The sequence below is a fragment of the Fundulus heteroclitus genome, chromosome 5 (assembly GCF_011125445.2).
Source record: "Fundulus heteroclitus isolate FHET01 chromosome 5, MU-UCD_Fhet_4.1, whole genome shotgun sequence".
Classification (NCBI taxonomy): Eukaryota; Metazoa; Chordata; class Actinopteri; order Cyprinodontiformes; family Fundulidae; genus Fundulus; species Fundulus heteroclitus.
In genome coordinates, this window is record NC_046365.1 from 21,701,238 (window position 1) to 21,712,657 (window position 11,420).

Sequence of the window (11,420 nt, forward strand, 5' to 3'; positions counted from 1 at the left end):
GGGGGGAAAAAAAAGCTCCTAACTACAGGTAGTAATGGCAATTTTCAGGTCACCCGTCTCCAGAAAAGCTGTTTACTTACAGGATATTTTACACATATTTACCAAGGTGCTATAATGTGATTATTTCTATATGACTGACATTTTTAACATTACATGAATCTCCCACAACAAAGAGCAATAAGTCAAAAGTTATGATCTGGATGGTAAAACTTTATGAAAGAGTCTGTAGCCACAGCCATCCTGAACTAACAGACATCACACTTAAATGATGAAAAGTATCCTACGAATTTACACAGCACTCATCTAGAAAGCAGACAGTTTAACTGACTCCACAGTAAAGTTTATGTTCGACCTAAAACTCATATTCGCCAATAAAGAGAACATTCAGACATTACCCACGAAAGGACCTTTCTTGTTGTTTTTTTTTGCACCACAAAGGCAAAGCGTGTAACAATTTAGGTTTTGCTTGGTTCTGGACTGAATTAGTTTTCACTTCAGACAGTGAATTAAAAGAGAAACTCGCAAGGAATGATCACGCACATTTCCATTATGTCACAAAAATTGACACATGGGACAACCAATAGATAAAATGATCCCCTCAAATCCCGAAGCCGAAGGAAAATGTGTCTCGTCTTATTTGTGCTTTTTGTGCTGAGGTTTCTGATATCTCAAACTGTATCCTGCTAATGGGATGAAGTGTGATATTTGTGTTTTTCCCTCTCCCTTCCTAGTGTGGCTCCTATTTTTCCACAGAGTCAATGGCAGTGCCCTGCGGGACACCATGTAAGGTGGTGTCCTTGGCAGCATGGCCTCAGTAAATCGTCTCCCCCTGAAATGTTTGTGATGTATGTTATGGCGGTTGTACTGAAACAGTAATTTCCCTCTCGGATTATTAAAGTATATCTGATTCTGATTCTGAAATTGTTCACTATACCTTTAATGGTGTGTTCTGATTGTATTGAAAAGTTGGAATCTCTAAGTCACAAGAAAAAAAAATCTCAGAACAATCACCTGGAAATCTGTAAGTCCCCAGAGATCCCCAAATACATACAATATGGCTGCTGTGCATACTAAGCGTAGTAAGCGTTGCAGGAATAAACTATCTGCATTTAGCACATTTGCTCTTTTATCAAACAGACGTAGTAGTGTAAAATTAATACATGTGTTCTTTCTGTGTTTAAATACCTAGAATAGAGAAAAAAACATTGTGACTATCTAGTAAATAGAAATTTTTTGTTAGCACCGAGAAAAGTGGACAAATCCCACTGAGTTTGCCACTTCCAACTACTCTTTTACCACCACTATTTATCCATGACTAAGGTTCAGTAATATGGTCTGTCTCAGCACATTTCAGTGTCTAGTTTGTGGAAATAATGATGTTGACAATCAAACTGCTGGGTCTAGAAGCCAGCTTAACCATTATATGAGTTAACCGTGACTTCTGCCGGAGCCTTGCTGGGTAGCTCACATGTCAACCTCAAACCTCCTTGCCTACTGGGTCCTTTTAAAAGATGTCCAGATGGGGTCTAAATTCAAGGTTTAAGTATTTTGTGAAAGAAGCTTATACAGTGTCTCATGACCATAGGTGAAGGTTGGAACTTAAATGGGCCAGTAAATTAGCTTTCTTTTCAGCACAACAGGCAGGAGCAATGGCCTCGTTTACTGCAGACAAATCACCTGATCTCCAACCCCACTCCATCCTGCCATCACTAATCAGACAATAATACCCCTTTTCTAAGATGACACATTGATTCAATTCAATTCGGTTGGCTTGATTCAGTTCTACACAGGTGGTTTTCCATTACAACTGAGTACCATAGCAATTAGGGGTTGGTTGACATAGCAAGGTAGCACCAAGAGTCAGACACATAAACTTTTTCATGCTCTGTGGAGTTTTTTTTTCTAATTATTATTAGAATTATCTAATTATTAGTTAATTATTTGTAATACACACTCATTACATGTGATGTGAAACTAATAACCAACAACAGCCAACTCTGTGTGTGTGTGTGTGTGTGTGTTTTAATATGGTGGCTCTGATTCTTGTTTGGGAGTCGTTCTAGTTAGGCAAACAGTGACTGCAACCCCTAGCAAATCAGCTACCAACAATCTTCTAATGTTGCGTCTTCGGGCTGACTCGCTGTACTTGGAACCCCAACAAAGTGGGTACTAAAAATAGTAACGGTTATGTGGAGCAGTCACAATTGGAAAAGCTGAAAAACTGGGTCGACTAGTAGCAAACTGCTCTTAGTTGGTACTAGTGGAAATGGTGCACCATACCCCATGCACCACCCCATCCATGCCAAAGACACCAACATATATTTACAATGAAACCAGATACCTTCCCTTCCATGACTGAGAGATCACAAACTGGACCGGCAACAAGGGGCAGCTATGCAGGACTACAATAGGTACCCTAGCTAAACTCACATTTTAGCCATTAAGTGATGCATGCTAGACATCCCGTGAAAGCAATCCCAGTGTAGTATACTCCCACAGTACCCACCCAACCCTCAATGAGATTTCTTTAGGCCACAGCGTCATGAGCCTTCTCCAGATCCTCAAATCAAGCATGGACTGAGCAATCAAAGTTTCAAAGCCCTCTCAGCAACTCAGGAAGGGTAAAGATCTGTTACGCGTGTAATGAATGGGGACGGATGGACCCAGAACTCAGACCGACAACAGGAGTGGATAAAAGGAGGATTTATTAACCTCAGACTGGCAGAAAAAGGGACAGGCAGGCTCAGTGATCACAGTAAACAGTTCCGGTCGGTACACGAGAGAGCTGAACCACAAACAGGCAGAAACAAAGCAAAACTCAGGGAATCCAAAACACTGGTCCGGTCAAGACAAAAACAAGCAGGCAATCCAAACAAGCAGGGAAAAACAGGTACAGAGTCAGGCTGGCTCAGAATATACAAAGCAAATAAGGTCAGGATCGACAGATAGAAAAAAAACACTGGATACAACTCACCAAGTAAGGATCTGGCACTGATGTCGGGTCTGAGAGCTGGTTAAGTAGTGGTAGATACAGGTGAAGCACGTAGAACTAATTGCAGCAGGGGTGGAGATGAGCAGGTGTGCGGAGTAAGTAATCAGAGCTGACATCAGTAACGAGATCCCAACAGAACTGAGAAAACACATGAACTGCACAGAAATAATACTCAAATAATGACAGATCTCAAACACCAACAGGACCTAAACTAAAACAGAACTCAAATTATGACATTGGGTTCTATGACTGTAACGGGGGCCACACTGCTCCTTCTAAATCTAAAGTTTAACGACCATTGGGAGCTTCCTTTTCCAATAAGGCTCGAGTGAATGTTCTCAATTAAGCTAGGAAGTGTGATCAGTTGATAGTTGGAAGGAACACCCACTCTGCTCCCTTTTTATACAAACAAATCGGGACCACAGCCCCTTTGTGTCGCTGCAGTTATTGCCCCAGATCTCCATGCAACACTGAAGAGAGTTTTTAACCATGGCGGACCTCACAATGTCCAGGGCCTTAAGTATTTCAGAGTGAACCTTGTCTACTGCTGATGCGTTGCCCCAGGGGGATGTTTAACTACCTCGGTGACCTCGGATACAGTGATGGATTCGTCTTTCCCTGAGTCTGCACATTCTGCCATCACAAGTGGTGGACAGAGAGCAGAGACTGAGTGGATCCTTCATGAGTCCAACACTGAACCATATCCTCGGTCTAGTCTGCAGCTCCTCCTTAAGATAAATGCGGCTTAGGACTGGGCCCTGTCTTTTATGCGTCATTAATATGTTTGCCAGAGCATCATTGATCCCAACAAAGAGCTCTTCTCCATGGCCTCTCCAAATTCCAACCATGCCATAAGTTGCAGTCTTTCTGGCCACCTAATGCATGTTAGCTGTTTAATGATTCCTCAGAGACACCTAAGTCTCAAAGGGCTCCTTCTTCAGCTTGATGATTTCAATACCCACTGATATCCACTGATAGGTAACAATATGAAGACACACAGTGTTTTGAGCTCAGCTATTGGTTCCCACAGCAGCAATGAAAGCCTTGAACACAGTCTGTTTGCTATAGGATGACAGAATGTATCAAAAGATTAAACATTCTATTCAAATGTTTGGTTAAAATAGTTTTGATAGATATTTTTTTAATAAAAGCTCCTTCAATGTTTGTCTATGTTTGAACAATATCTAATTTTCTGGGGGGAGGGGGGGGAGGTCAGTTTATTGCAATATAAACAAAATCCTGCTTCCAATTAGAGCCAGAAAGACCTAAACATGCATACTGCATTTGTAGGTTTTGTTTGAAAAGCCATTTTTTTGCATCATGCTATAATTATCTCTGTTCCAACGTGTTCCCAGATATCTCCTCCTTATGCTCCTGAAGTGAGTTTCCATCTGGCGAACTTCCACCAAGGCCTCAGACTATGCCCTTTTCTCTGGTCTCCCCAGTATACTATGTAGTCACTTTCAATTTGCCCCCGTCAGTTTCTCTAACATAACACTTTTTAACACTCTGCATATATAATGCCACACCACTTTACTCTGAAGCTCCTCGATCCTTCTCTTTGACTTTGCTTCCCTTCTTCCATGTTCGTCTCTGTGTCAGTCTGTCTTTCTTTCCTGCAGCTATCTAGCTGCTATGCCCCAGGAGTAGACGCCTGCTCAATGTGGCAGAGATGATTTGTTTGCTTTGCAATTATTTTCCATCAGTGGAGACAAATGGATTCATACTGCATAGAAAACCCACGCAGACAAGGTCGAAGTAATGAATGCACTTGAAACCAACCAAAGTTCACTCCCTGTTATACAGAGTGAAGCCTTTTAATGAAATAATGAATTGCTTCCTACATATTGGTAAAGCATCATCGCAGTGCTAAAGACAATTTCCAAACAAGACAAAGTTTATCTGTAGATATACGACAGCTTGTGTCCAGATTGTAGTTATCTGTTAGGGATATTGATTTTTATGTAGTTCTCCTTTGTAGATCCACAATAGTGTTCAAAATGTAGGGCATTGTTTTGTTTTCTTTAGTAGAATCTTTTTTTTTTTTTTGCCTTTTAAAAATAAAACAATGTATAAAGTGTTAGGAAATGATAAACACTCTCAAATAGTTTGCTGTTAAATTTAGCAGTTGGTTACAGCAACTACAATTGTATTTATGTTGTAAAACTCAATATCAGTCTCATTAATAATAGCAAAAAAATTTATATCAGCCTAATATAAATCCAAACAATCCAAACACTACATTTCTTTCAGGACTCAAATTGCATACTTTACAGGAAGGCATAAAAATGTATATTTGACTAATATTTATTTTTATCTATTTAAAACTTAAAAGGATAGGCCCCTTGGGATGAAACCATTTCATTTTCAAGGGGGTCCTTAAAAGAAAAGAAAAAAGAAAAGGAAAAAAAACAAAGAAAGAAAAGAGACAGATACAGAAGCATATGCAAGAAATTACATATACACTACATACAAATTGTCACAAACAACTAATCACAGCATACATTCAAACACACAAAGCACTCTAATAAAGATACTGTTAAACTTTAACACAATATTGTAACAGTTATTATACAAAAAAGAGTGAAAAACAGTTACAAATATGTTGAAGATGTCGAGCAAAGGCCTTCTTAAACACATAAATACAGGTTATAGAGCAGAGAGAGGAATTACAATTAAAGAGAGAATGATTAAATTGGTCTTATAGAATCAATAGTTAGTGATCACACATGTATATGTTAATGGTTATTAGTTAAGTAAATAAATAAAATCCAAATAAACGTTAAATCTAATTGCTTTGAGGTACATTCTGAGCAAAATACAAATGAGTATCATTAGCTCATAAAAGGTCTAACTCTCTTTCAATGATATGTAAAGATTTTATTTGTGTGTTTCTTGCCACAACATAAAACTTTGACACTTGTAAAACAAGTGACAGTATACAGTATTTCTGGACACCATTGTCATTTTATTGTAATTTACCGACACATGCTTATGCAAACAAACTGCAAGAGGTCTCCTTGAGAAGCCATTGCAGTTTGTTACATAAAGGATGCTAATCTCTGTCTTTTAGAACTATGAATCTAACAGGAACGGGACGGGAGCGATCAGGGGTTTATTAGCTGAATAATAAGACTGAGTAAAGTAAGTACTGAGAAACATGGCCCTTAGCCACACAGCTTTCAGCATGGAACAGCTACCACACATCTTTTTGCTGCTAATGTGGCTTTGTGTTAAATCGGCCTTTAATTCGCCCATCTTTAATGTTCGTTCCGGGGATAACGGGGTGGATGGTTTACATCTTTATGTGTGCTTGCAGCATGTTTATGTGTGTTAAGACAATTTGTGGTGCATCTATTGAGCTAAACCAGAACTGAGACACTAAAAATTGGAGATGTTTTGGCATCAGAAGATATGACTGATGCTGCTTGGTAAGCCTTTACTTTCACTATTCTTTAATTTTCCCACAATACTTAGCAGCTCAATGTTTTGGCATATGACATCATCATGCATTCACCATTCATTTATTGATAAAGTGCTTTAAAAAAACAAAAGGACACCAAAGTGCTCTACAGGTGAATACCAAATAAAATAGAAAATAAAATGGCAAAATATTGCTGGTCTGATTTGCTGGATTGTATGTGTGAATGTGTCAACGCTCTTTTATGGATCAGCTTTTATCAAACAATATCTGTTTACTTGTTTGTTTACTTGTTAATTCTATTCAGATAATTTTTAATGTTTGCAGTGTATTTAATTGTTGAAGCAGCTTTATTTAGCGTACGATGTCCAAGACAAATTTCCCCGTAAGGACAATAAAATGTCTGTCTGTCTGTCTGTCCGTCCGTCTGTTTATCTAAAAAACTGTAAGCAATAGAATGCAAGTTTGACAATACAAACAACAAAATCAGTAATAAAAGGCATAGAAGAAGCAATGACTGACCTAAAAGTTCTAAAAGATGTCTTTTAAAAGATATTTGAAATCATTTGAAGTTCCAGCAGGCCTCACAGAAAGAGAGACAATGTTCCAGAGCCTAGGATCTGGGGCTGAAAATGCTCCGTCTCCCCTGATCGCGACCCAATCCTTGGAATAACTAAGAGCTTTTGGTCTTGGCATCCTGCCGTGGAGATGTGTGGACGTAAAAGCTTGATGAGGTAAAACTAAAAGTGAATTATATGAAAGTGAAAGTAAAGTGAAAGTAAAAGTGAATTATAAAATAAACGGGCAGCCAGTGGAGGGAACACAAAATCAGGGAGATATATTCAGTCCTCCTTGTTAGCAGACAGGCGGCTGCATTTTTAAGCAGCTGAAGACGGCGAAGAAGAGACTGGTCCCATCATAGAGGGAGTTGCTCCAGTCCAGTCTAGAAATAATAAAAGCATGAATAACCCTGTCAGGGGTATCATGAGGATGATAATCCTTGCCTCTACCAATAAGTCTCAGATGATAAAAACTAGACTTGACTCTTGCACCGACCTATTTATTGAACTTAAAATCTGAACCAACGATCATCCTTTTTCCCATAAACAAAACCGCCGAGCAAACACAAAACGCATTTTCATCTTGCTCCTGGACTTTTCTCTTCTGTGGTGTAAATGCCAGGGCTATTTCTCTGATGCAATGATCTACAACCCAGTCGATAAAGTCATGCTGATTTCATTTTTCTATTTTCATTCTGCCGTTTCCTTCACTCTTAACGATGAGCTAAACCACAGAAACGTTGGATGCACAAAGCAACAGTGTATTGTGTAGCGTGATGCGGTCATGAGTTTTGCAGATATCTCCAAAAGAAACATGATCGTTTTATTTTAAAAGTAAACTTTATAAACAGACATGATGTCATTAGTTTCTTCCATCTTTTTTATATAAATACAGTACACTACAAGGCAGACTTATATGAACTTTCAAACTATCCACAGTTAAAGAGATTAACCTTTTCCTCATGGCTCATGTCTTCTTGATTTTCCTTTTCTCCTTCCTGTGGTCTTATTTTCAGCTGTATGGCCTCGTCTCCCCTTTTGGAGTGTCTGGCTTGACAAATCCTTGTCCTGTCTCACCCCCTCCTCTACTTGCCTCCCCATTCCTCCTTTTATACGAAGGGCAGGTTCAGGGGTCACCAATTACTCTAAGAGGGCTGAGAAAGTTGCATGGGCTCTGCCCTCGGGGCTGCCACGTTGTATTATCGTCAGCGAGATTGCAGGTACGCAGCAGCCGCTTGCTCCCGGCACAACAGCCACAACCGTAGCCTGAGCACAAGATTGTACGGACTTAGCAAGGTTCAAACTCCTCTCGTCCCTGAGTGGACGGCTGGCTCCTAGTCTGCCTCCCTCTTTTACTGACCCGCTGGGCTGAGCCAGTCAGCTGTATTGTCAATTTGCTATATATGCCAGACGTCCAGCCAAATTAAACTGTCTGTCCTGATATGGAGAGCCGTTTCATTCAAAATTATTGAATGAAATTATTATTACATGTTTCATCAAATAAATGATGGCCCCATGAAATAAAATAAATCTATATTTACAAAATAATTTTTTTTAGCTTTAGTTTGTCAAGTTATTTCAAGATTTTCTTTTCTTTTATTATTGATTTCTTAAATTCAAAATGTGTGTGTTTGTATTTAATTCCAGACTTATCTATGCTTTTATTTATGTATTTCTTTAATTCAAGATTTCTTTATTTCATAATGATGTTTTATTTTGTGACGGTAAAGCTACTTCACGTATTCCAGGGACTTTTATTTTTTTTAAGCCTGTTTTTATTTCAGGGTCTGTATATTTCATGTTCTTATATTCAAGTGAGGGGGCAGAGTGTTCTCTGTTTGGTGTGTATGGACAGAGCATTGCAGAGTGAATTTAACTCAAGTAGGATTTCATTCCCACTCCAAAGGCAGCGCAGCAGAGCCGCCAACTAGCGTCAGCTAACATGCTGCATAAGGCAAAGATAAAAACTTTTTTATGTGATTGATTTAAATGTATTAATTTTATTAAGCTACATCGCTCACTTCGACTCCAACTACTGCTTGCTCAAGTGCAAGCCACCAGAACTGACAAAGACTCCTAGGTGTCGAAATGTTTTCAGAAAAACTGAGCCAAAGTTCGCTTGCCTCTGATTTAACCCTGTTTGCTGTTTTGATGGATAACTGAGATACATATTTTCTTTAATTTCATGGGGACATTTACTTACTTGATGTAATACCTGTTAATAATTTATTAATAACAGCATTTATTTATATAATTTTGATTAAAACGGCTGTCCATATCCTCACAGGCCCATGCTGCTACAACCAACATCTACAATTCACACAAGGAATAAAATAGGCAGAGGCAGCACAACGCAAAGAGGTAGATGAAGTGAATGAGGAGTAGTTGATGCGCTGCCTGACTTATTTGTGCTTTTAAGTGCAAGTGTTTGTGAAGCGCACTTGTTTCATACACGGGAGACCCCTGGAGAAGACAGGACCTTATTAGTTCATCTTCTTTGCAGTGGGCTGAAGGGAGGAACTGTGAGATGGATGGATGGACGGATGGATGGACGGATGGATGGACGAATGGACGGACGGACGGGCGGAAGGACGGACGGACGGAGGGATGGACGGATGGGGTCACATGCAATCTGTAAGGGTTGGACGGATGTTGTAGATGTCCAGAGGGGAAGCTGTTCTCAGGGAAAGGGGCACCAAGGATCTTCTATGCTGCTATTACTATGCGTTGTAGGGTCAGGGCATGGTTCCTGGCAACGTACCACACAGTAAAGTAGATCACAGGCTGCTGCATGGACTAGTAATTATTCAGCATTGCACTCTTCATAACAATGGAGGTGATGTACAACTGCATATAATAAGGTGATGGGCTACCTATTTACCTGAGACAGGAATCTCTAATTACTGTAGGTTAGGCAGTGAGTCAAAGAAGTTGATGTCTCAAGCTTTGGAATAGTATCACACTAATTTCCTCTTAATTACTTTTCAGTCTGTTCAGCCAAGTGGTTTAATTCACGTGATAGTACACTGTTCAACATTCTCATTTAGGCAGATGGACAACATGGTCCTGTTTACAATAAATGTAACAGCTGAAGGCAGAACGGATAATGAGTGATGACTGATACTGACATGTACCCACTGAAATTATGAAATGAGATTAATTTTATACTGAAATATTATTGTAAAAAAAAAATGAACAAAGTATCATTAGCCCCAATGAGTTTAAACTGATTTAGTGTCAAAGACATATTTCTCAAAGGAAACAGACGAAATTTGGAATTATCAGTAGGCAAGGTGTTTCAATCAGATATGTCAAAGAAAATTTTTTAATTTATTTTCTGATTTACTTCGATGTATTTGTAGGAAACGCTGCTTCAACCATCTGGAGAACCCACATGAATTTATTGATAAGGAGACAATTGGCGTTGTCATGGAAAATAAAGGATATGAAAGAGTCACGATACCTTGCTATTATCGGATTGGACCCCATTTGCCACCAGAACTGCTGCCTGAACTCTCTGTGGCATAGATTCAACAAGGTATTCCACCACATTCCAAAGGTGCTCTGCTGGATTGAGATATCTTTGAGGCAACTGGAAAACAGTGAACACATTGTTATGCTTGAGAAACCAGTTGGAGATTATTTGAGTTTGTTGACATGGTTTACTTTCAGTATGTTGCTGGAAGCAGACGTCAGAAGATACACTGTGGTCAAAAATGGATGGACATGGTCAACAACAATTCTCAGATAGGATGTGGAATTTAAATGATGCTCACTTGGTACCAAGTGGCCAAATATTGTATGTGTTGTGTGTTTAGATATGGCATTTTACATCCATTGGTTGTAGTGCCATAAATACAGAAAATTGGCCACACTTTTAGAGCCATTCTTGTAAATACGAGAGACGGTTCAGAGTAAAAATCCAAATAGATAAGCAGTTTCCGAAATACTCAATCCAGCTGCTGCGGTCGCAGCAAACATGGTAACTAAAGGTCACTACAGTCTCCTTTCTACCTCTAGTTTAACAATCAATTTGAACCTCATCCTCAGCTTGTCCAGATCCTTAAATGTCTTTAGTTGCTGCCAGGTGATGGCTGATCAGCGATTTGTGTCTTTAACTAATTGAATGAGAGCATTTACTGAAGTGAGTGGTGAGTATGTGTGAACAATAAATTCTTTATATGCAGTTGATGGTTTGATGTATATGTGGGGATGCATGGTTCTGATGGAGGAAAGAGGAGGCACTGCTCCTATTGTAGATTTAAGTATAGATTTAAGTATTGTAACAGAAAAATCTGGTGTAGATTATGTATATCAGATTCTTCCATTAATCGATTGATTATATATGATGGATGTCATGGAAATATTTGTAGGTTGCTGCTCTGGAAAGTCAACATATTTCAAACTCTTTCCTTTCTGTTTTTCCAGCGCCGGTCTGCTAAACTGA